Genomic DNA, 26,453 nt, shown 5'->3' on the forward strand with positions numbered 1-26,453 from the left:
TGTGTAAGCCTAGGGACCGATGACGTTGGCAGTTAGGTCCCATAGGAACTTACCACAAGTTTCCAAATTTTAAAAAATTTTATAATGTAATTTTATAATGTAACTGTTTTGGTACCAATATTGCTGTCTTGGAAGTGAATACTAGATACTGAAAAAAAAAGAAAGTAATACTGCAGGAGAACGAATAGAAAATTCCTTAGGAACATAACAGGATAAACAAAATTTGATTATAAAAAAAAAGAATATTATAAAGCGAAAAGGTTGAAGAAGATAGGCAAAAATGGATATTCCATCTCTTTCGACTGATGGAGTCAAGGTTACAACTACATTTTTGAAATTATATTTTGTAAGATACAAGATGTATTGGAAGACCAACAGAATGGTGGATCGATGAAATGTAGCTACAAAAAGCAGAGTGTTGCCTAACGCATGTCAGAAGAAGAAGAAAGACATAAAGTGGACTTCCATTTTGTTTATCTTCTTCTTTTCCCCAATTCTTATCGCTTTCACTGACTTCCTTTTCTCTCCTATTCTTAGAAGTGCTTTTTCACTCGTTGTTCTACAAGTCCATTTTGGTTTTGGAATTTTTCTCCACGACCAATTTTCAAAACTACAATTTTTCCCATTTCTTTTCGACTGTCCGTGATTCATACAGTATGGTCTTGCGCTCCAGGAAAAACAATTAGTAAATCTGTTTCTTTATCAAATTCTTTTTTTCTGTTAACGAACCTTTCGTCTTCTTCTGTAACCAAACTTGTCAGCTGCCTAAGAGTTTTTACCTGTTCTGAGGTTTTTCCTTTAATGACATTGTGACTAAACCTTAATTTTCACTAATTCTGATCATTACATGATCTTTTTCCACTTTTACGACCTTCTCCACCATAAATTTTAATTCTTCCTCTCACTCAGCCAACGCTTCTTGATCATGTTAGACTGTCATACTCGTCTCGCACTGCAACTTTCCCTCTTCGCAGAAGTCATGCTATGCATTAATGGTTGACATTTCCTACTTATCGGCACCACCTATTTCCGTCCAAGTGACTAGCTCTGAGATATGGGGGTCAAGTTAAGATGATCTCTTACCCACTTTCGAATGCAGGCGGATATGTTGTTTTCCAGCCTCCTTGGTAATAGTAGTAGTAGTAGTAGTAGTAGTATTAGTAATAGCAGTAGCAGCAAGATGTCCTGAACAAAAGATCCCTGTCAAGAAGTTTTAAGATCAGGCTGTACCAAAGTATGATTACACCAGTGGTTATGTGCGGTTGTGAAAGCCTCACCTTTAGGAGAACAGATGAAGAGAAACTACTTGTTTTCGAACGAAAAATCCTCCCAAAAATACATGGTCCCGTGATAGATCCACAAACAGGGGAATGGAGAATTCGAAAAAACCAAGAATTAAAAGAGCATTTCGCACGGCCTGATATTATAAAAAGAATAAGAGGAAGAAGGTTGACCTGGTCTGGACATGTAGCAAGGATGAATGAAGGGAGGATACCCCATGGTGTGTTTCTGGGAGCTGTAGCTGGAAGGAGGTACTGGGGACGGCCACGGACGAGATGGAAGGACAATAGTGACATGGACACTGAGGACGTGGGACTAGGAGCGGGCGAGTGGTGGCAGGAGACTCGCAACCGGGAACGATAGAGGAGGAGTGTGGAGCAGGCATATGTTCACTAAGGCCCAAGTCACGGATAAGTAAGTATGTAAGCAGTAGCAGTAGTTTAGTTGACTCAGGGGCAAAGTCAAAGCTACCTCACCTGTAGGTAATTAATATCCCCTATCTATAAACACAATTTTGGTCATCGTTGATTGTGTGGTGGCACTAGCGTTCACAATGTGTGTGTGTTACCTTTCTGTAAATGCCCCCACGTATCTATGTTTTAACTGTCCTTGTACAGACCCCTCTCGTTGCATTTCTGCCTTAAAAATGACAGGGTGGCTCGAAATATCTGCTACTATTGAAGACGTCACAGAGTTCGATTCCCGTAAGCCGTTTGAACATTTCAGATGCCAGGAGAAACTCAAGTTTAGCCGGCCGCGGTGGCCGTGCGGTTCTAGGCGCTGCAGTCCGGAACCGCGGGACTGCTACGGTCGCAGGATCGAATCCTGCCTCGGGCATGGATGTGTGTGATGTCCTTAGGTTGTTAGGTAGGTTTAATTAGTTCTAAGTTCTAGGCGACTGATGACCTCAGAAGTTAAGTCGCATAGTGCTCAGAGCCATTTGAGCCTTTCACGAATCACTTACCTCACAAAAATCTTCGTTACTCGAACTACTGCAAGACAGCGAGCGCCAATACTGTCAGCTAAATAAAAGATTCTAACTACTGAAGTCACTAACTACTGACAGGCATCGTTAGCAAATGAAAGATTTTGATAAAGAACAAACAATGTATTTACCTTAATAGTGTTCAAAAGTCATAATATATATATCAGTTCATGACATCCAGTCTTACAAATTTACTCTCTCTGATGGACACACGCCCAGATCATCCGCTCTCAAAACCTCGCCATCTCTATCCCCACATCCACCACTGCTGGCGGCTCACCTCCAACTGCGCAACGCTACGCGCTGTTAACAGCCAACTGCCCAACAACACTACAATACCGACTATTTCAACAATGCCCCCCAGCCACAGACTGCACACAGCACAGCCAGTGATTTTCACACAGAGCGCTACGTGGCGTTACCAATATAAGAACCTAAACAGCCTACTTACAGGTGTACACCACAAAACCACAGACATTGAATGATCTAAGAGAGCAAATTCAGCAAGCCTATGATGTCATTCCGTTAGAAACAATACAAATGGTATGTCGCTGTGTTTCTAAATAGTTGTCGATGGTAGTGGAAGGTGGTCATTTTGAGCATATACTACCTTAAGTTACCCTTTAATTTAAACGACATCAGAAAGAAGTTGCTCTCCGTTCGATTTCAAAGAGTTTATACAGATACATTGGGATACCCTGTACATTGCGTGCGATGCATCTTATTGCTTGATTATTGCTTGAGAACATCTTATTTAGCTGCGTTATAAGAACGGGGAAAGAGTGATTCTGAGGCCTCCACATTAAGTGTACAGGGATGGATGGGTTTAATTCTGGGCGCTAAACAGGGTAGTCATCAGTGCACGTTCTCAGAAGAGTAACAGTAGTTAAATTTTGTAAATTAAAAAAGACTATACACCTACAAACCCAATCAATCCAATAAAGCGGTTTAATGTGTAAATACGTCTGGTTGATAGTGGAATTAATAGGACGAACCAGCTATTCTAAAGCACATTTAAATCTACCGGTCACTCAGTTTGAAGAGAAAGTCTGACATCATACATATTGTTAATTTTTTTCTGCCATCTCATTACTGGCTAAAGTTTAGGACGAGTTGCTCGGTTGGGCAGACACCTCCCACTTGTCAGCAGTACATTAAACATAAAATTTTAAAACATGATGCAATGTGAGTGTCACTGTTTTCAGACGGAACTTGGCTTCGAAAGAGGTAAGCGTGAGCAATTTGGCTGTGTCTGACGTGAAGGCGCATGAGGACTACTTCTTTCCTCCTTTGACACTGGAAGGGAGTGCGCCATGGGGGGATTGTTGGTTTCAGCGACCGCAGCTTCTTGTTTATCAATTGCTTGCATCATTTCTCCCACTCAGGCGTCACTGACTTTGTTACATGTGGCACTACAACTTGCGCTGGAATTAGCAGTGAGCCGTGGTGCTTTCCTGGCAGGCTGCTTTCATTGTGCTGTCAACTGCTTTGCTACTCTCCTTCCCATTCTCTCTAGGTATGCCTTAGAATACAGTCTCTTTTTTCTGTTTATAGACGACCAGTAGAGGTTTAGTAACAAAATTTGAAAAATTTTGAGAAAAGAAAGATTATTGCACTCCCGGTTCAAAAAAGAACGAAGAAAATTCATCTATCCGACAATGTATATCGAGCAAGCAGTAAAGGAAACAAAAGAAAAATTCGGAGTAGATATTACAATCCATGGAGAAGAAATAAAAACTTTGAGGTTCGCCGATGACATTGTAATTCTGTCAAGGACAGCAAAGGACCTGGAAGAGCAGCTGAACGGAATGGACAGTGTCTTGAAAGGAGGGTATAAGATGAACATGAACAAAAGCGAAACGAGGATAATGGAATGTAGTCGAATTAAGTCGGGTGATGCTGAGCGAATTAGATTAGGAAATGAGACGCTTAAATTGGTAAGTGGGTTTTGCTATTTGGGGAGCAAAATAACTGATGAAGGTCGAAGTAGAGAGGATACAAAATGTTGACTGGCAATGGCAAGGAAAGCGTTTCTGAAGAAGAGAAATTTGTTAACATCGAGTATAGATTTAAATGTCAGGAAGTCGTTTCTGAAAGTATTTGTATGGACTGTAGCCACGTATGGAAGTGAAACATCGACAATAAATAGTTTGGACAGGTAAAGCTTTCGAAATGTGGTGCTACAGAAGAATGCTGAAGATTAGATGGGTAGATCACATAACTAATGAGGAGTTATTGAATAGAATTGGGGAGAAGAGAAATTTGTGGTACAACTTGACTAGAAGAAGGGATCGATTGGTAGGACATATTATGAGACATCAAGGGATCACCAGTTTAGTATTGGAAGGCAGTGTGGAGGGTATGAGTCGAAGAGGGAGACCAAGAGATGAATACACTAAACGGATTCAGAAGGATGTAGGTTGCAGTAGGTACTGGGAGATGAAGAAGCTTGCACAGGATAGAGTAGCATGGAGAGCTGTATCAAACCAGTCTCTGGACTGAAGACCACAACAGCAACAATATCAAACAATCAATACAAGCAGCATACAACTTCCACCGTCGTTTGTTAGCGGAAGATCTTGCCAAGAATCGTTGAAAATTCTGCTCATGGTAAATTCGCTAATCAGTTCCGTCACTCGTACACCAGTCTGATGTGGCAACTGAGGACAGCAAAAGCAAAGCTCAACTTTTAGGAAATCATTCACGCAGGAGGATTGGACAACCGTCCCACCGTTTAGCAACATCACAAACTCCTGTGTCGAGAACGTAGAAATAGGCATCCCTGGTGTCCAAAAGCACCTGCAAGTACTGGAAACAAATGAAATGAGTTGATAAAACTCATGGGAGACCTCCTAACCTCGTGTAGGATCTCCTTTTTCCCAGCACAGCGCATCAACTGGGCATGGCGTGGACTCAAACTGTCGTTGGAAGTCCCCTGCGGAAATACTGAGCCATGCATGGTTGTGAAAGTGTTCCCAGATGCTACTCCAGGCGAGTGTAAAATGAATGTGCGCAACGGAAAATAATAAACGATAAAATGAAGATTTGGCCCTGTCTGACTACCCCCACCCCCTTTAGGATCTCTTAATTCTATAAATTACAATATAAACATAAATGAATGGTGAAGGCAACTAATCCCACTAAATGATAAAGGTTGTTCCTGCTTATATATTTATTGTAGATTGAAAAAAAACCTTTATATTACAAAGTTTATATTTCATAAGAAAAATTACTAATCAATTTCCCAACTCTGCCCCTTATTTTGACTGCTCGGTCTAATATCAATAACGGGAAATGACTGACATCATCTACGTACCAAACACTGGAAGACACTACTTTCAAAGATGATCTACGGTGGTGTGGAACCTCAATGGAAATAAACTAACGTGATCACAGCTGTTTAGCTTTTGTAGCCCTAATAAGCCTAAGCAATTTGCGATATCACCACACGTACTGCGTCTGGTGCGTCGAAGTGATGGTTGTCGTACTCGTCTGCGATGATGGAAGAACTCCAGCCACAAATAAACTCTTTCAAACACTAGGACGGCAGAAGGCGGTCTTCTCACTAATATACTCTAATACTGCATTTTCCTCTCTGTGTTCTACAGACGAGAAACGCGAACTCCCAGCCACAAGGACGGAGTTCAGATAACATCTCAACGTAAGTATAGACAGAGGAAGTGCTCTCAATTACTGAACGCTGCATACTCAACGACGACTTCCAAACCGGACGTGAAGTCCAGAATCGTATAGGTTCGCAACAGTACAGTGCCTAACTGTTCTAACTATAAACTCTCGTGAAAGCAAAGACAGCAAGTCCGTCTGTACCAACAAAGCTGATATCGAGCGACCGTCACACACGGGCACTCACAATGGAAGACCTCGTCTCTCCACCGCTGGCTTCCTAGCAAGGCTCGGCTCCCCACCTTCGTAATTCCGAAAACGAAACATATTCCCAAAACCACGGAATATTCTCCCTCTCTACAGATCCTTCCGAATGCCGACCAACCATATTTTAGTCTTTTGTCGTCCAGCGCGGAAATTTTGCGAGGAAAAACCTATACTCGTACAATGGTACGCTTTTGAGTAAAAATCCTTGGAAATAACCCAGCCTGAGTGGTTTCAGAGGTGCCGCTTCTTCGTTCCTCTCACTTGCGTTCAAGATTTGCAAAGTTCGGAAGTATTATCCGGTTATCCTTCCAGACCTACTACAAGAGCTGCCGGCCGTGGTGGCCGAGCGGTTCTAGGCGCTTCAGTCCGCAATCGCGTGACTGCTACGGTCGCAGGTTCGAATCGTGCCTCGGACATTGATGTGTGTGATGTCCTTCGGTTGGTTAGGTTAAGTAGTTCTAAGTTCTAGGGGACTGATGACCTCAGATGTTAGGTCCCATAGTGCTCAGAGCCTTTTGAGCCATACAAAATGTGACCGCCCGTCACCCTATTGTGCTCCAGAGCTCAGGTACCACGACGTCTGTCTAGCTACTTCCTGTGTTAAAGCAGGACCAACACCTGTGCGAGCCTTCCACCCACAGATTGAGTTCTGCCTGCCGTTTCATCTCCACTGGCGTTCCAACCTCTACTAGTATAGGCAATCATTCATTACGCCGTTTTTATAATAAAGACACTCCGTCACAGTTCATGCAATAAGCGTTAACAATTATTTACAAGGCGTATGTGACAATGTCAGTCTCCTTTATATATTCATACGAGTACAATGTACAACCTATCACATGATACCTAATGGTGTTTGTAGATCACGGCAAAGTATGTGGATGGGTGCCTGTAAGGTGCGAAATTATAGCCACCTTACAGTGTTGCTGCAGCAGGATTTTGCGCACGAGCTGGCCTCTCAATTATGTGCCATAAATTTTCGATGAGTTTCATGTTGGGTGACCTGGTTGTCCTGACCATTCACCCGTATTATCCAGTTGTTGTTGTTGTGGTCTTCTTCAGTCCAGAGACTGGTTTGATGAAGCTCTCCATGCTACTCTATCCTGTGCAGGCTTCTTCATCTCCCAGTACCTACTGCAACCTACATCCTTCTGAATCTGTTTAGTATATTCATGTATTGGTCTCCCTCTACAATTTTTACCCTCCCCGCTGCCCTCCAATACTAAATTATCCAGAATGTTCTTAAAACCAATACCGAACAACTGTCGCCCATTTTATGCGTTGTCACTGATAACAATTCGATCGGTCTTTTTCGGAAAATGAAGTAGATTAATGGCTGCAAATGATCTCCAAGTAGCCAGCGCAATCATTTCCAGTCAATGATGTGTTCAGTTGGACTAGAAGACCCACTCCACTCCGTTTAAACACAGCTTACACCATTACGGAGCTACCATAATATTGCACAGTGCATTGTTGACAACTTGGATCCATGGCTTCGCCAGGCCTGTGCCAGACTCGAATCCTACTGTCAGCTTTTACCAACTGAAAACGGCACTCATCTAATGAGGCCACGGTTTTCCACTCGTCTAGGGTCCAACCGATGTGGTCACGAGACCAGGAGAGGAGCTACAGGCGATGTCGTGCTGTTAGTAAAGACACTCGTGCCAGTCGTCTCCTGCCATAGCCCATTAACGGCAAATTTCGCCTCACTCTCCTAACCGATACGTTCGTCGTAAGTCCCGCATTGATATCTGTGGTTATTTCACGCAGTGTTGCTTGTTTGTTAGCACTGACAACTCTACACAAAACCCGCTGCTCTCGGTCGTTAGGTGAAGGCCGTCGGCCACTGCTTTGCTCGTGGTCGGAGGAGATGCCTGAAAATGGTATTCTCAGCACTCCCTTGATACTATGGATCTGGGAATGTTGAAATCCCTAACGGTTTTCGAGGTGGACTGTCCCATGCGTCTAGCTCCAAATACCATTCAGCGTAAAAAGTCTGTTAATTCCCATTGTGCGGCCATAATAATGCCGTAAATCCTTTTACATGAAGTACCTGAGTAGAAATGGCACCTCCGCCAATTACTGTCCCTTTATACCTAATGTACGCGATAACATCGCCACCTGTATAGCGCATATCGCTATCCCATTACTTTTGTCACGTCAGTGTAAACTGTCAGATTCAGATAAAACCTCACTTCGGTTTTACAGGGAATGTTCTTGGAATTGGCTTGCTTTTATCGCAAATCCCTGGCCTAGAAGAAAGTCCCAAGCGACTGGGAAAAAAAGGGCGTATCCACCGTATAGAAGAAGGGTAAAAGAACTGGCCGCAAAATTACAGGCCAATATTCCAAACGTCGGTTTGTTGCTGACCTCTTGAATTTATTCGAAGATCTTCAGAGAGAAAAGCTTCTGTCTGAAAATCTGGGCAGATTTAGAAATTACCCTCGTTCGAAATTCAGCTTGCCTTTTACTCAACCTTCGAAACACAGATGGAGGGCAATAGGCAGATTCCATATTCCTAAATTTTAGAAAATCATTTGATACAGTGCCACACTGCCGACTGTTGACGAAGATCCTACCATACGGAGGATCTTCTTGCCGCACGACCGCTACGGTCGCAGGTTCGAATCCTGCCTCGGGCATGGATGTGTGTGATGTCCTTAGGTTAGTTAGGTTTAAGTAGTTCTAAGTTCTAGGGGACTTATGACCACAGCAGTTGAGTCCCATAGTGCTCAGAGCCATTTGAACCATTTTTTTTTTATCTTCTTGGACATGGAGTCGCTCGAAGACATTTTAATAATTAAAACCAGTAAATTGTCCTGGACGTTGAGTGTTCATCGGCGACTGGATTGTCGTCAGGATTGTACGAGGGAAATGTGATTGCGCCGCTCTTGTTGTCTATATACATTAACAATCTTAGGGACAGAGTGAGCAGCTGTCTGCGACTGTTTGCTGATGACGCCGTAGTGTGCGGGAAGTGTCGTCGTTGAGTGACTGTGGAAGGATACAAGATGACTTGGTTAGAATTTGTATTGGTGCGATGAACGGCAGTTTGCCGTGAAGATAGGTAAATGTGAAACTTCCCCTTTGTATGTAAAGAATGACTGTGCTGGTAAACATGTACGTTACTTGATACTCAAACAGCTGAGTAAAACTGAACATACTCAGGCTGAGTAAAGCTCAAGGTACTCAAATAGTTTCCTCTTTACTTATTCTGATCATTTCCAAACTGACACACAATATTTTTAGCGCAACGCAATCTGACTTTTAATAATCTCTACACAAGAATAGCCTTGACTAACAATAACCTACACCTTTCATGAATCACTTACCTCACAAAAATCTTCGTTACTCGAACTACTGCAATACAGCGAGCGCCAATGCTGCCAGATAAATAAAAGATTCTAACTGCTGAGGGCACTAACTACTGAAAGGCATATAGTTAGCAAATGAAAGATTTTGATAGAAAACAAACAATGTACAGGGTTATTACAAATGATTGAAGCGATTTCACAGCTCTACAATAACTTTATTATTTGAGATATTTTCACAATGCTTTGCACACACATACAAAAACTCAAAAAGTTTTTTTAGGCATTCACAAATGTTCGATATGTGCCCCATTAGTGATTCGGCAGACATCAAGCCGATAATCAAGTTCCTCCCACACTCAGCGCAGCATGTCCACATCAATGAGTTCGAAAGCATCGTTGATGTGAGCTCGCAGTTCTGGCGCGTTTCTTGGTAGAGGAGGTTTAAACACTGAATCTTTCATATAACCCCACAGAAAGAAATCGCATGGGGTTAAGTCGGGAGAGCGTGGAGGCCATGACATGAATTGCTGATCATGATCTCCACCACGACCGATCCATCGGTTTTCTAGTCTCCTGTTTAAGAAATGCCGAACATCATGATGGAAGTGCGGTGGAGTACCATCCTGTTGAAAGATGAAGTCGGCGCTGTCGGTCTCCAGTTGTGGCATGAGCCAATTTTTCAGCATGTCCAGATACACGTGTCCTGTAACGTTTTTTTCGCAGAAGAAAAAGGGGCCGTAAACTTTAAACCGTGAGATTGCACAAAACACGTTAACTTTTGGTGAATTGCGAATTTGCTGCACGAATGCGTGAGGATTCTCTACCGCCCAGATTCGCACATTATGCTTGTTCACTTCACCATTAAGAAAAAATGTTGCTTCATCACTGAAAACAAGTTTCGCACTGAACGCATCCTCTTCCATGAGCTGTTGCAACCGCGCCGAAAATTCAAAGCGTTTGACTTTGTCATCGGATGTCACGGCTTGTAGCAATTGTGAACGGTAAGGCTTCCGCTTTAGACTTTTCCGTGAGATTTTCCAAACCGTCGGCTGTGGTACGTTTAGCTCCCTGCTTGCTTTATTTGTCGACTTCCGCGGGCTACGCGTGAAACTTGCCCGCACGCGTTCAACCGTTTCTTCGCTCACTGCAGGCCGACCCGTTGATTTCCTCTTACAGAGGCATCCAGAAGCTTTAAACTGCGTATGCCATCGCCGAATGGAGTTAGCAGTTGGTGGATCTTTGTTGAACTTCGTCCTGAAGTGTCGTTGCACTGTTATGACTGACTGATGTGAGTGCATTTCAAGCACGACATACGCTTTCTCGGCTCCTGTCGCCATTTTGTCTCACTGCGCTCTCGAGCGCTCTGGAGGCAGAAACCTGAAGTGCGGCTTCAGCCGAACAAAACTTTATGAGCTTTTCTACGTATCTGTAGTGTGTCGTGACAATATGTCAATGAATGGAGCTACAGTGAATTTATGAAATCGCTTCAATCATTTGTAATAGCACTGTATTTACCTTAATAGTGTTCAAAAGTCATAATATATATATGAATTCTTGACATCTATTTTGACAAATTTCCTTTTTCTGACGGACGCACGTCCAGATCGCTCATATTATAAAACTCTGGCATCTCTCTCCCCACATCGACCACTGCTGGCGACTCAGCTCCAACTGCTCAACGCTACGTGCTGTTCACATCCAACAGCCGAACGCTACACTAGCGAATAATCCAACAATGAGTCCAACCAGCCACAGACTGCACACAGCGCAGTCAGCGATTTTAATACAGAGCGTTACGTGGCATCACCAACATAGAAACCTACACAGCCTATTTACAAATGTAACTTAATGCAGATGAATAAAGAAAAACGATCCTGTAATGTTCAAATACAGCATTAGTAACGCGCTGCTCTACACAGCAATGTCAATGAAATATGTAGGCGTAACGTTGCAAAGAGACAGGGAATGAATACGTGAGGTCGATTGGACGGAAGGTGAAAGGTCGATTTCCGGTACTGGGAAAATTCTAGGAATTTGTAGCTCTTGTATAAAGGAGACCACGTACAGAAGGCTTCTGCGACTCGTTCTGACCACTGCCCGTCTTTCGAACCTCTACCTCGTCGGATTGAAGGAGGATGTGGAAACAGTTTAGAGACGCGGTGCTAAAGTTGTTTCCGGTGGGTTCGATCACCAAGCGAGCATTACGAAAATCCTCCGTGGACTGAAATGGGATGCTTGCAGGGAAGAAGACGTTCTTTTCGTAAACATTCTGTGGAAAACTTTAGAAGACTGGCATTTGAAACAGACTGCAGAATGGTCCTACTGTCACCAACATGTATCCCGCGTAACGAAGACAAGATAAACGGAAACATATACAGGGCGGTCCACTGATAATGACCGGGTCAAATATATCACGAAATAGGCGTCAAACGAAAAAACTACAAACAAAGAAACTCGTCTAGCTTGACGGAGGAAACCAGATGGCGCTATGGTTGGCCCGCTAGATGGCGCTGCCATAGGTCAAACGGATATCAACTGCGTTTTTCTTTTAAATAGAAACCCCCATTTTTATTACATATTCGTGTAGTACGTAAAGAAATATGAATGTTTTAGTTGGACCACTTTTTTCGCTATGTGATAGATGGCGCTGTGATAGTCACAAACATATGGCTCACAATTTTAGACGAACAGTTGGTAACAGGAAGGTTTTTGAAATTAAAATACAGAACGTAGGTACGTTTGAACATTTTATTTCGGTTGTTCCAATGTGATACCTTTGTGAACCTATCATTTCTGAGGACGCATGCTGTTACAGCGTGATTACCTGTAAATACTAGATTAATGCAATAAATGCTCAAAATGATGTCCGTCAACCTCAGTGCATTTGGCAATATGTGTAACGAGATTCCTCTCAACAAAGAGTAGTTCGCCTTCCGTAATGTTCGCACATGCATTGACAATGCGTTGACGCATGTTGTCAGGCGTTGTCGGTGGATCACGATAGCAAATATCCTTCAACTCTCCCCACAGAAAGAAATCCGGGGACGTCAGATTCGGTGAACGTGCGGGCCATGAAATATGCTATTCAATACCGCTTCAACCGCACGCGAGCTATGTGCCGGACATGCACCATGTTGGAAGTACATCGCCATTCTGTCATGCAGTGAAACATCTTGTAGTAACATCGGTAGAACATTAAGTAGGAAATCAGCATGCAATGCAGCATTTAGATTTCCATCGATAAAATGGGGGCCAATTATCCTTCCTCCCATAATGCCGCACCATACATTAACCCGCCAAGGTCGCTGATGTTCCACTTGTCGCAGCCATCGTGGATTTCCCGTTGCCCAATAGTGCATATTATGCCGGTTTACGTTACCGCTGTTGGTCAATGACGCTTCGTCGCTAAATATAACGAGTGAAAAAAATTTGTCATCGTCCCATAATTTCTCTTATGCCCAGTGTCAAAACTGTACACGACGTTCAAAGTCGTCGCCATGCAATTCCTGGTGCAAATAAATGTGGTACTGGTGCAATCGATGTTGATGTAGCATTCTCAACACCGACGTTTTTGAGATTACCGATTCTCACGCAATTTGTCTGCTACTGATGTGCGGATTAGCCGCGACAGGAGTTAAAACACCTACTTGGGCATCATCATTTGTTGCAGGTCGTGCTTGACGTTTCACATGTGGCTGAACACTTCCTGTTTCCTTAAATAACGTAACTATCCGGCGAACGCTCCGGACACTTGGATGATGTCGTCCAGGATACCGAGCAGCATACATAGCACACACCCGTTGGGCATTTTGATCACAATAACCATACATCAACACGATATCGACCTTTTCCGCAATTGGTAAACGGCCCATTTTAACACGTGTAATGTATCACGAAGCAAATACCGTCCGCACTGGCGGAATGTTACGTGATACCACGTACTTATACGTTTGTGACTATTACAGCGCCATATATCACAAAGCGAAAATAGTGGTCCAGCTAAAACATTCATATTTCTTTACGTACTACACGAATATGCAACAAAAATGGGGGTTCCTATTTAAAAAACGCAGTTGATATCCGTTTGACCTATGGCAGCGCCATCTAGCGGGCCAATCCTAGCGCTATCTGGTTTCGCCCTTCAAGCTAAACAATTTTCGTTCTTTGTAGTTTTTTCGTTTGACGCTTATTTCGTGAGATATTTGGCCCGGTCACGATCAATGGACCACCCTGTATATAGTCATGTTTCTCTCGCTCCGTGTACGAGAGGAACGGAGCGTGTATGTAGATGGTGTCCTGAGCTGTCTGAACAATGTTATCCTCGCAGAAAATTGTAATTGGTCTATACGGAAAACAAAGTTTCACGTTGGAGGAGTTTACCTCTCAGAGAGATCAAGCTGTTTATGTGCCTGAAAACAGATGAGGTTGCACTCAGCGTACTGTTTTCACCAACACTTCAGCTTAATTTGGGCTGGCATCTAGAATGAGGTGTAGCCTAAAGCGTCGCTAACCATTAGAGGAGCGTGAGCACGTAATAGAGTGTTCAGTTACTGGGAGTACATATTGAATTAGTTCCCCGGGCGTGCGTTGCGAAAGCATACCGAACGGAACCTGACGAAATTAGTCGCGGGGCAAGTCTCCTTGTGCGCCGCCATTCACCAGTCGCAGGCAAGGTCATCCAGATTACGCCAAGGAAATCGGTGCCTGGTGTCGCAACGGCGCCACCGCGTCGTGTCGCCTTGGCAATGTTGGGACGGGCAGTTAGCGGTTGTCCCTTGCTCAACTCTTTCATTCTAAAGAGTAGGAACCGAGCGAGGGGGCGTAGTGGTTAGTACACTGTACTCGCATACTGGAGGACGACAGTTCGCACCCACGTCCGGCCATCCAGATGTAGGTTTTCCGTGATTTCCCTAAAATCTCTCCAGGCAAATGTTGGAATGATTCCTTTGAAAGGACACTGCCGATTTCCTCCCTCATACTTGACACAATCCGAGCTTGTTCTCCGTCTCTAATGGCCTCGATGCCGACGGGACGTTAAACCCAATCTTCCTTCCTTCCTTCTGCACAGTTCGAGAGTAAGTGCAACTGGGCACGCAGTACCAAGTGAAATTTACACATAGGTCGATTTCATATTACGGCTTGCAAATAGGCTATGTTTCATTCTGTGCCGGCCGCGGTGATCTCGCGGTTCTAGGCGCGCAGTCCGGAACCGCGCGACTGCTACGGTCACAGGTTCGAATCCTGCCTCGGGCATGGATGTGTGTGATGTCCTTAGGTTAGTTAGGTTTAAGTAGTTCTAAGTTCTGGGGGACTGATGACCACAGCTGTTAAGTCCCATAGTGCTCAGAGCCATTTGAACCATTTGAACCATTCCGTGCCTTTCTTGTACGTTTCTCGATTGAAGATATAATGTCTGTTAATATAGGGAAAGTCATAGAAGGAACAATAAGAATGGAAGACCGAGAACGAAATGTCCGAACTAAAAAGAGTGTCAGACAGGGATGTAACATTTCTTCCCTACTATTCAGTCTATCGAAGGAACAATGGCGAAAACAAAAGAAAAGTTCAGGAGTGATATTAAAATTTAAGGCGAAAGAATATCAATGAAAAGATTGGCTGATGATATTGTAAGACGTGTATGTTTCTATTGTCTATTGTCAAATCACAATTTATGAAAGATGTTTATATTTTTTTAATAGGATTACGAAGGAATAATTTATATTTGTCATGCTGGAAATAATTGTGGTAGCAGGGAATGTCTGCACCAATGTATTGTTGACAGGAGAGACCGCACTTTAGCGTTCGTAGGATGTCAGTAGTAAGCGAGATGTGAAGTGAGTTGGTAACAGGTCTGAAGCGAGAGGTTGAGAGGAGCGGTGTGCCTGCCAGCCACCAGCTATGATTTACAAGAGATTATAAACGGATGTACAGAGATATCAGCTATGTATTATAATAAGAGGAAATAATATTATTGAATTCATTTTTTTGAGAAACTCAAGACTACTGAAGGTATGTTTGCGCATTGCTAGTTGTAAGATTATTGTAAAAAGTAAGTCCCATTTGGACGTTTTTAAAATCATTTCATTCAGAATATAATTAACTTTTGCCAGCAATATTGCATTTCTAATTATAATCCATCCCAAAAACCATCAACGTAAAACTTTGCAAAATTTTAATGTTGTCAAGAAAAAGTTTAACTATGAATTACGTAACTTCAGTCAAATTAACTAAAGAATAACGTCAGCTTTGCTATTAAAGAATAACGTCAGCTTTGGTAATAAATACAGCCACTTATTATGAAAGCCCACCAGCAGCTAATAGAGTATAGTAAAACAGAGTAAGTATATTCATGTCGCAGTTCGATGTTGCAGTCAGATGGCGATACAGTAACAGTAAAAAGGTAAGGAACAGTTTTGGGTTATTGCAGGTAACGACTGAGGGCCACGACGACGACACATTCTATGTTTCGTCGAAATAATCATAAAATCACTTATAATAAGCAGCAATTAAATTTGTATGCGGAGATTGAGAAAGAGAATAAATTTCAAAGGGAAGATTTCATTTGTTATTATTAAGCAAGAGATAGAAATCCTAAGGAAAGGTTACATTGGTTATTGTGAAAGGGAAGGTTATCAATAACGAAAGAGGTATAGAGGAGACGGGAAGGTTTCAATATTGCTGTGCTCAATAAAAGCGAGGAAGAATTAGAGGACATACTTATGTAATGAAGTCTACTGAGCACAGAATATGGATTGAGAAGGTCGAAAATAATGAAGAGTAGTTCAAATGAGCTACCATAAAAACTGGAGGCCACGAAGTAGACGAATTGTAGGAATTTTGCTAACTTGGAAGCAAAATAATATATGACGGATGGACCAAGGAGGACATAAAATAGACACTAGCGCAGACAAAGCCGGCATCCCGACGAAGAAACTTCTGAAAGTGTACGTCTGGATCATAGCGTTGGACGGAAGTGAATCATGTACGGTGGGAAAACCGGAACAGAAGATGATTGAAGGGTTTAAAAGCGTTACTATAGAGGAATGTTGAAAATTAGGTGGTCTCATAAGATAAGAAATAAGGCGGTTCTCTGCAGAATCTGAAGGGAAGAAGTATGTGGAAAAGCCTCACAAGAAGCGCTGGAAGACTGGTTATGTGTGAAGGTGTAAAGACATCATGGAACATCTTCCAAGGTTATCTTCTGGTAAACCTTGCGGGATGTAAGGTCGTGGTCCATGAAACTCTTCAGCTCCTAACGTTTCGTCCAGTGCTTCGCTGGACATCTTCAGAGGGGTGTTTCTCCTCCGGTGAGTCTTGCCGACAAGACTCACCGGAGGAGAAACACCCCTCTGAAGATGTCCAGCGAAGCACTGGACGAAACGTTAGGAGCTGAAGAGTTTCATGGACCACGACCTTACATCCCGCAAGGTTTACCAGAAGATATGTCATCCGGTCGTGAAAGCCTTCATACTATCTTCCAAGGTTCTTGAGAGAAATGTAGAGTACTAAAATCGTAGTGGAAGTCAGAGACTGGAATACATCCAGCAGATAACTGAGGACATCCGGTGCAAGCTCTACCTTGAGATGAAGAGGTTGGACATGTCATGGTATTACAGATTAAGAGTAAAAAACGTAATTCATATGTACTGGCATTTGGTATAGGTAGTCATATACACTGAAGAGCCAAAGAAACTGGTATACCTGCCTAAAATCGTGTAGGGCCCCCGCGAGCACGCCGAAGTGCCGCAGCTCGGTGTGGCATGGACTTGATTAATGTCTGAAGTAGTGCTGCAGGGAACTGACACCATTAATCCCGCAGGGCTCTCTGTAAATCCGTAAGAGTACGAGAGGGTGGAGATCTCTTCTGAATAGTACGCTGCAAGGCATCCCAGATATGCTCAATAATCCAGAATGAGATTTTCACTCTGCAGCGGAGTGTGTGCTGATACGAAACTTCCTGGCAGATTAAAACTGTGTGCAGGACCGAGACTCGAACTCGGGACCTCTGCCTTTCGCGGGCAAGTGCTCAATTTCAGTGAAGTTTGGAAAGTAGGAGACGAGGTACTGGCAGAATTGGAGCTGTGAGGACGGGTTGTGAGTCGTGCTTGGGTAGTTCAGATGGTAGAGCACTTGCCCGCGAAAGGAAAAAGGTTCCGAGTTCGAGTCTCGGTCCGGCACACAGTTTTAATCTGATAGGAAGTCATGCTCAATAATATTTATGTCTGGGGAGTTTGGTGGCCAGCGGAAGTATTTAAACTCAGAACAGTGTTCCTGGAGCCTCTCTGTAGCAGTTCTGGACGTGTGGGATGTCGCATTGTCATGCTGGAATTGCCCAAGTCCGTCGGAACGCACAATGGACGTGAATGGATGTCAACTACACACGCCCCACACCATTACAGAGCCTCCACCAGCTTGAACAGTCCCCTGCTTACATGCAGGCTCTATGGATTCATGAGGTTGTCTCCATACCCGATAAGTCCATCCGCTCGATACAATTTGAAATGAGACTCGTCCGACCAGGCAACATGTTTCCAGTCGTCAACAGTTCAATATCGGTGCTGACGGGCCCAGGGGAGGCGTGAAGCTTTGTGTCGTGCAGTCATCAAGGATACACGAGTGGGCCTTCGGCTCCGAACATCGATGATGTTTCGTTGAATGGATCGCAGACGACACTTGTTGATGACCCAGCATTGAAATCTGCAGTCAACTGCGGAATGGTTGTACTTCTGTCACGTTGAACGATTCTTTTCAGTCGTCGTTGGTTCCACTCTTGCAGGATCTTTTTCCGGCCGCAGCGATGTCGGAGGTTTGATCTTTTAGCAGGTTCTTGATATTCACGGTACACTCGTTAAATGGTCGTACGGGAAAATCCTCAATTCGACACTACCTCGGAGATGCTGTGTCCCATCAGTCGTGCGCCGACTATAACATCCCGTTCAAACTCATTTAAATATCGATCACCTGCCGTTGCAGCAGCAGTAACCGATCTAACAATTGCGCCAGACACTTGTTGTCTTGTGTAAGTGTTGCAGACAGCATCATTGTAATCTGCCTGTTTACATATATCTGTATTTTAATATGCATGCCTGTACTAGTTTCTTTGGCGCTTCAGTGTAGTTTTAATTATCACGTCGAAAGTATCAATCTGCGACAGTGAAATGTAACAGATATCTCCAAACCATGGACCACCTGGCGTGGATGTTGGTTGCAAAAATCAGCATTTCTGACTTCAGAATATCTACCACTTTACAGCAAAAGCTATCCCGGAACTTAGCTGAAGTAATTTAGGTAAACCACGAAGTGCCAAATCAGGATGGCCGAATATGGACTTAAAAATCTTCCCAGGCTGTTAACAACAGCGCAGCTACTTTTTGTGTGTCTCTTAGCGTAGAATATTGTTCTGTTTGTACATTCTTTCAGAAAATTAAATCATAATTTTAAAAGGGAATGTTACCCTGTTGATTCAGCTCTTAGCAACTACTACCTCACACGGTGCAAACAATGTCAACTGCCGGTTGGGCCACTACGAGGACATTTCCTTTCTCGTTTCTATACTTCCCGTTTATTATCTGTAATACGAAGTCAGCATTGCAAAGCTTTGATGAATGGTTTTTCAGGGAAAAAGAATTGCAGTGCCAAAGCGTATTATGAAACAAAGAGTAGTTTTATTGTTATTCACCTGTGTTACATTTTTTGCGAAACCTCTAATGTAAGTAATTCTTCACTTATAAAGCATATTGATTAACAGACAATTTTAATTCTCTTTTTAAATACTTTTTTTAGTAATCTAGGCAACTATCCACGACTTTATTTTTGTTGGAAATATTGTTTTCAGCTTTTTGTTTGTTCTTTCTCGATAAATGTATGTTCAATATAGATCTTTTCTCATGACCATGGGATGAAATATTTGATTAGTAATTATCAACGTTTTTATGCGCATAGCTGGTCGGTAAATGCATGCGTGTGGTGTAGTTATAATTCCCTACGTTAATAGATAACGAAGGATCCCTGGGGAATAAAAAATCCTTCCTCGTCAATATCTCTTATGAAAGTTACGGCGTACTGGAATTGCTCAAAATATAACTGACAACTCATAATAATTGTTTCATTTGCAATTTTTTTTAACGCACTGACGCTGTCGTTTGTCCAGCCTCACGATACAATAATTCGAGAAGTGTTACAAATCAACACTAAGTCTGTATCAGTGTTGGAGTGGGATGCCCTTCGTTTTGGATATTACAAACTTCCAACGAGAGCAGACACTGGTTAGCTCAGGCCAGAGACGGGTCAACGACGTTTCCGGTAGTTCTCTACCTAAGACTTGGTTCCATCAATTCGAGTTACCGTGAAACTGAAATAGGTCCTTATTTAAACATTCTTGGTGACCCGTAAAACAAGTGATGTACTAGGTTATGTCTAATAAATTACTTGTAAAAGCCGTCGCGTTACAAAGATGGTTTCAAATGGTTGTAGCACGAAAACGGTACGTTTCCGGGCATGGATTCCTGTTGAAAATATCATGTATTCACTCTCCTCTACAAGTCCCAGAAGTTTGTAGCGAAGATTTTCGAACACCCTGTGGGTAATGCCTGGGAGAACCCGGAATAGCAGGTCAAAGGTAGCTGTCAATTTTCCCGGAACTTGGTAGTTCCAGGGAAGTAACGACTGGTTTCAGACATACCTGAAGAAACATTTAGACCCTTTTTATGTATCCCGCCTGGAAGGCGGCGCGTGGGTAAGTAACAGGAACAGGTACCAATCTCTCGGTACTGCAAATACGATTTAAGCACCTTTACTAGCGGATAACATATGCAAACATAGTACATAACCTGCAAGGTGGTGCGAATTTGAAGCGAGCTGTCCTGGCTGTCTGCACCTGATGAAATGGGCTGAAGCAGTCGCGGAAGACCTCGACAGCATCGGCTAGAGGGCGCTGTCGTCGGTGTCTCCCCTAGTGCCAACCTAACAGAGCGGACCTACGTTGTGGCAACGTAGCTATCGATACCACACTTTTCGTCGCCGGGTTAAGGCCTTTATCCATGCTAGATGCGGTGTTATACGGTATTAGCGTGATACCGTATAACACCGAGGGGTGATTAATTCTATGCTGGTATGCTTGTGATCGTGGACTGCGTAAGACATTTCTCTCTTCCTCCCTCTGCCGGCCGCGGTGGTCTAGCGGTTCTAGGCGCTCAGTCCGGAACCGCGCGACTGCTACGGTCGCAGGTTCGAATCCTGCCTCGGGCATGGATGTGCGTGATGTCCTTAGGTTAGTTAGGTTTAAGTAGTTCTAAGTTCTAGGGGACAGATGACCACAGATGTTAAGTCCCATAGTCCTCAGAGCCATTTGAACCATTTTTTGTTAAGTTCCATAGTGCTCAGAGCCATTTCTTCCTCCCTCTCTCTCTCTCTCACACACACAGACACACACACACACACACACACACACACACACACACACACACACACACACAAGTCCACTGTTTCTCCTGTACACTCATGCACGACTGGTTTCAAAAATTGTATGGCAACAGCTCGTTTCGATTGTACTGCGAAGCCGAATCCATGCAGGGCTAAATGAGACAAAACTGTAGCCTCGGGAGTTTCGTCACGGCCTTGCGACATCGGCTGTGCGCTGAAGCGGGGCTGTTCGAGACGCCCATACGAGAATGAATGGCCGCCTTGTCCACTTCTTCCACCAGCGCGCGTCGCTCGACAGGTGTTTGATAAGTTGCCCCGCTCGTTCCGTATCCGCGTGTCGCCACAGCTCCAGTATTTACGGTTTCCAGCGGCGGCAGCCCGCAGCCCGCCGCCCGCCGTTGCGACACGTCCCTCTGTAACATCAGACGCGCCGAATGCGGCTGACCTTCTGCGCCTCCGGTCGCGCTGGCGTGGCATTCCCGACTCATCTTTATACCTGGAAAACACGCACGTCGTCATCTCGTGTGTCCCTGCCGAAGAAAAACGATTCGCGTCCACGGCATTGCTATCTACGCAAGTTTAGTTGTCATTTATTATTCCTTGAACAAGCTTTAGGACCTCCACGTGTGTTTCAATTAAGAGATCGTCAAAAAGACGATTCTTTTGATGGAATCTTTACGTAATTATGTGACGAAACTATCATCGTCCACTCATAGCTGTAGGTTGTTTTATCATTCAGGGAGATGGCCCTTCTGAAATACAACATATAAAACATTAATTCAAATAACATTACCGCTAGATATATTTCGTAAACCACATCAAATACTGAGGAATCGATTCCACAGACCGAACGTGAGGAGAGGGGCTAGTGTAATTGGTTAATACAAACCATAAAAAAATGCACGGAAGTATTTTTTTTAACACAAACCTACGTTTTTTTAAATGGAACCCCGTTAGTATTGTTAGCACATCTGAACATATAAACAAATACGTAATCTGTGCCGTTTGTTGCATTGTAAAATGTTAATTACATCCGGAGATATTGTAACCTAAAGTTGACGCTTGAGTACCACTCCTCCGCTGTTCGATCGTGTGTATCGGAGAGCACCGAATTATGTAGGGATCCAGAGGAAACGGTGATGGACCTTAGGTACAGAAGAGACTGGAACAGCACATTACGTCCACATGCTAACACCTTTTTATTGGTCTGTTTCACTGAAGCACATGTACATTACCATGAGGGGTGAGGTACACGTTCGACGGGCGTTTCATAGGACGTGGAGGACGCATAAATTGGCCAGCCCGTTCTCCTGATCTTACACCTCTGGACATCTTTCTGTGGGGTACGCTAAAGGAGAACGTGTACCGTGATGTGCCTACAACCCCAGAGGTTATGAAACAACGTATTGTGGCAGCCTACGGCGACATTACACCAGATGTACTGCGGCGTGTACGGCAGTCATTACGCCAGAGATTGCAATTGTGTGCAGCAAATGATGGCCACCATATTGAACATCTATTGGCCTGACATGTCGGGACACACTCTATTCCACTCCGTAATTGAAAACGGAAACCACGTGTGTACGTGTACCTCAGTGAAAAAGACCAATAAAAAGGTGTTAGCATGTGGACGTAATGTGCTGTTCCAGTCTCTTCTGTACCTAAGGTCCATCACCCGCTCCCTCTGGATCCCTACGTAATTCGGTGCTCTCCGATACACACGATCGAACAGCGGAGGAGTGGTACTCAAGCGTCAACTTTAGGTTACAATGTCTCCGGATGTAATTAACATTTTACAATGCAACAAACGGCACTGATTACGTATTTGTTTATATGTTCAGATGTGCTAACAAAACTAACGGGGTTCCATTTAAAAAAATGTAGGTTTGTGTTAAAAAACATACTTCCGTGCATTTTTTTATGGTTTGTATTAACCAATTACACTAGCCCCTCTCCTCACGTTCGGTCTGTGGAATCGATTCCTCAGTATTTGATGTGGTTTACGAAATATATCCAGCGGAAACGTTAGGTGACTCACCCTGTATATATATAAATATATGTAAATGACATTTGTTAGCATGGCTAGATACGGAAACTATTGCTCCATCATCAGGTGCTACAATCACATCATTTAACTTACGATAGAGCAATCGCCTTCGAAACTAATCACGCTAACGGAATATCATTTGCAGCTGAAACGGGTTCGACAATCTTCTCAACACGATCCTCACTTTCTGTTGTTCACTAAATCAGATTTTGTCTCAAAAGATAGAAAAAATAAAAAAATAGGAGACTACCACAGAAATTGTGCGTAAATAAGCATGGCCGAAATCGCTGTTACCTTATTAAAAACGGTCAGACGCACATACTGATAGCTTGTGCAACCAATACAACCAGCTCCTAATAAGATCGATTTACACACAGGGTGTCTCAGGAGGAACAGTCGATATTCAGGGATATGACAGGAATGATCATTTGAACAAAGAAGTCTAGTACAAATGAGCTGCCGGCCGGTGTGGCAGAGCGGTTCTAGGCGCTACAGTCTGGAACCGTGCGACAGTTACGGTTGCAGGTTCGAATCCTCCCTCGGGCATGGATGTGTGTGATGTCGTTAGGTTAGTTAGGTTTCAGTAGTTCTAAGTTCTAGGGGACTGATGACCTCAGATGTTGAGTCCCATAGAGCTCAGAGCCATTTTGAACCTCCTTTTGAACTGCGTAATGCAATAGCTCGACGTGGTATGGACTCAACAAGTCGTTGGAAACCTCTGCAGAAACATTGAGCCAAGCTGCCTCTATAGCCGTCCATGATTGCGAAAGTTTTGTCGGTGTAGGATTTTGTGCACAACTGACCTCTCGATTATGTCCCATAAATGTTCGATGGGATTCATGTCGAGTGATCTGGGTGGCCCAGCCATCCACTCGAACTATCCAGAAAGTTCTTCAAACCAATCGCAAACAACTGTGGCCCGGTGAGATGGCGCACTGACACCCATAAAAATTCCACCCTTGTGTGGGAACATGAAGTCCATGAATGGGTGCAAATGATCTCCGAGTAGCCGAATATAACCATTATCGGTTCAGTTGTACCAGAGGATCCAGTCTATTCAATTTAAACACAGTCCAAACAATTATGGGGCCACCACCAGCTAGTACAGCGCGTTGTTGACAACTCAGGCCCATAGTTTCGTACGGACTGCGCTGCCATCTACTCTTACAAACTGAAATCGGGACTCATATGAACAGGCCAAGGTGACGGTTTTCTAGTCATCTAGGGTCAAACTGATGTGGTCTCGAGCCTAGCAGAGGCGCAGCAGGCGATGCCGTGCTGTTAGCAAAGGCACTCGCGTCGGTCGTCTGCTGCTATAGTCTATTAACGCCACAATCGCCGCACCTCCTAACGGATTCGTTCGTCCGATATCCCACATTGATTTCTACGGTTATTTCACGGAGTGTTAACCCTGTCAACTCTACGCAAACGCCGCTGCTCTCGGTCGTTAAGTGAAAGCCGTCGGCCATTACGTCGTCCGTGGTGAGAGGTAACGCCTGAAATATTGTATTCTCGACACACCCTTGATACTGTGGATCTCGGAGCACAGAATTCTCCAGTGAGTTTCGAAATGGGAAGTCCCATACGTCTAGCTCTAATTACCATTCCGCGTTCAAAATTCGTTAATTCCCGTCGTGGGTGCATAATCATGTTGGAAATCTCTTGACATGAATCAGCTGAGTACAAATGACAGCTCCGCCAATGCACTGCCCTTTCGTAACTTGTGTATGTGATTCTACCGCCATCTGTATACGCGCATATCGCTCTCCCGTAACTTTCGTCATCTCAGTGTATGTTCAAAAATCAACATCGTAGAGATACGGGCCGTTTTACTTGTGACAAGCAATGTTTAATATACGGTGGTGTAGTTCTTCGTACTTTCCACAAGAGATGGAACAATAAATTACCGCAATATGCAAGTGTGGGTACATGCGAATTCTCCAGCAGTCATGGAGGTGAGGCATCAGGTTCGGTCCAGAATCAAGGTATGGGCAGGAATTGTTGATGAATGACTTTGCCAAACCACTCTACCAACCAGCTTAGCAGGCGCTGTGTGTCAGCGATTTCTGCCCGACACATTACCAGTGCTATTGGATAATGTTACCCGTGCAGAAAAACAGCTCTGGTTTATGCACGACAGGGCACTACACCATTTTCTGCGGATCGCGCGACATTACCTTACCACAACGTTTCGTTGGTGATGGAACGGTAAAGTAGGTGCGGTGGCACAGTCTTACCGTTCACCGGATCTGAATCCATTGGATTTCTGGCTATGGCAACATTAAAGAGCACTGGTGTATTCTCAACCTATTGATAATGTGCAGACGTTACAGGAGCATCCTAACAATGCAAGTGAAGTAATCCGAATGGAGCAAGTGCGTGAGTTACTGTGAAGAAGGGCTGAAAACATGTCTAAAGTTGAGGATGCATGCATCCCCACTCAGGGATACCTCCTATTATAGATGCACCCCCAAGCCACGCATATATCCTATTGTCTACAAGCACATAAAGTTGTGTCTATTTGTTCTTACACCTCTCACGACAGTGTAACAGGATGTGAGTTGGTTGGTTGCTTTGGGAGTAAAGGGACCAAATTACATTGTCGTCAGTCCCTTTTTCCACACTCAAACAGGTTTAGGGTTAAAAATAGTTCCAAAAACAGTCGGGAAAAGTAAAAGGCGAAAACTAACTTCGAACCACACTGAAAGAGAAAATGAAAGAAACTAACAAAAAGGGGAAAACATACACTAAAAGGAAAAAGTAATGGAAGGTATTTAAAAAATATAGCAGATGGCCAGGGCTTGCTAATCGCCAAAAGAAAGAAGGATGAGCCTGCCACTCTGCATCGCACTAAAATCTCCAACTTAAAAGACAAGGCTAGAGGAACACATTTAGGGAAAAGACGAACACCAAGGTGAACAAACAGCAAAGAAGTAGTACGAAGAGTTAAAATGGAGGGAGGGTGGAGGCCTGGGAGAGAAGGCGACACGCCCACCCTTCGATTGTGGGATAAAAGCCCCCCCCCCCTCACAAATAAAACGAAAAACAACGTCAGACATTGAGGTATCGTCTCCCAACAGCGTTGGCAGTGTGGAGGGAAGGTTAAAAAATCCGCTGCAGCGTGGCAGAAATTGGGCGGCCGACAAGATGTGGGCGACAGTCATGTGAGAAAAACAGCAACAAAGAGGTGGGTCATCGCAGCAGAGGGGGTGACCATGTGGTAGATAAGTGTGGCCGACGTAGAGCCAGCAAAGAACAGTGGAGTCCCTGCAAGTGGCTCACATGGGTGACCACCACACACATTGGTAACATGTGGTTTCAAAATGGTTCAAATGGCTCTAAGCACTATGGGACTTAACATCTGAGGTCATCCGTCCCCTACACTTACTACTTAAACCTAACTAACCTAAGGACATCACACACATCCATGCCCAAGGCAGGGTCGAACCCGCGACCATAGCAGCAGCGCGGTTCCGGACTGAAGCGCCTAGAACCGCTCTTCCACAGCGGCCGG

The sequence above is a fragment of the Schistocerca serialis genome, chromosome 2 (assembly GCF_023864345.2).
Source record: "Schistocerca serialis cubense isolate TAMUIC-IGC-003099 chromosome 2, iqSchSeri2.2, whole genome shotgun sequence".
In the NCBI taxonomy this organism is placed as follows: domain Eukaryota; kingdom Metazoa; phylum Arthropoda; class Insecta; order Orthoptera; family Acrididae; genus Schistocerca; species Schistocerca serialis.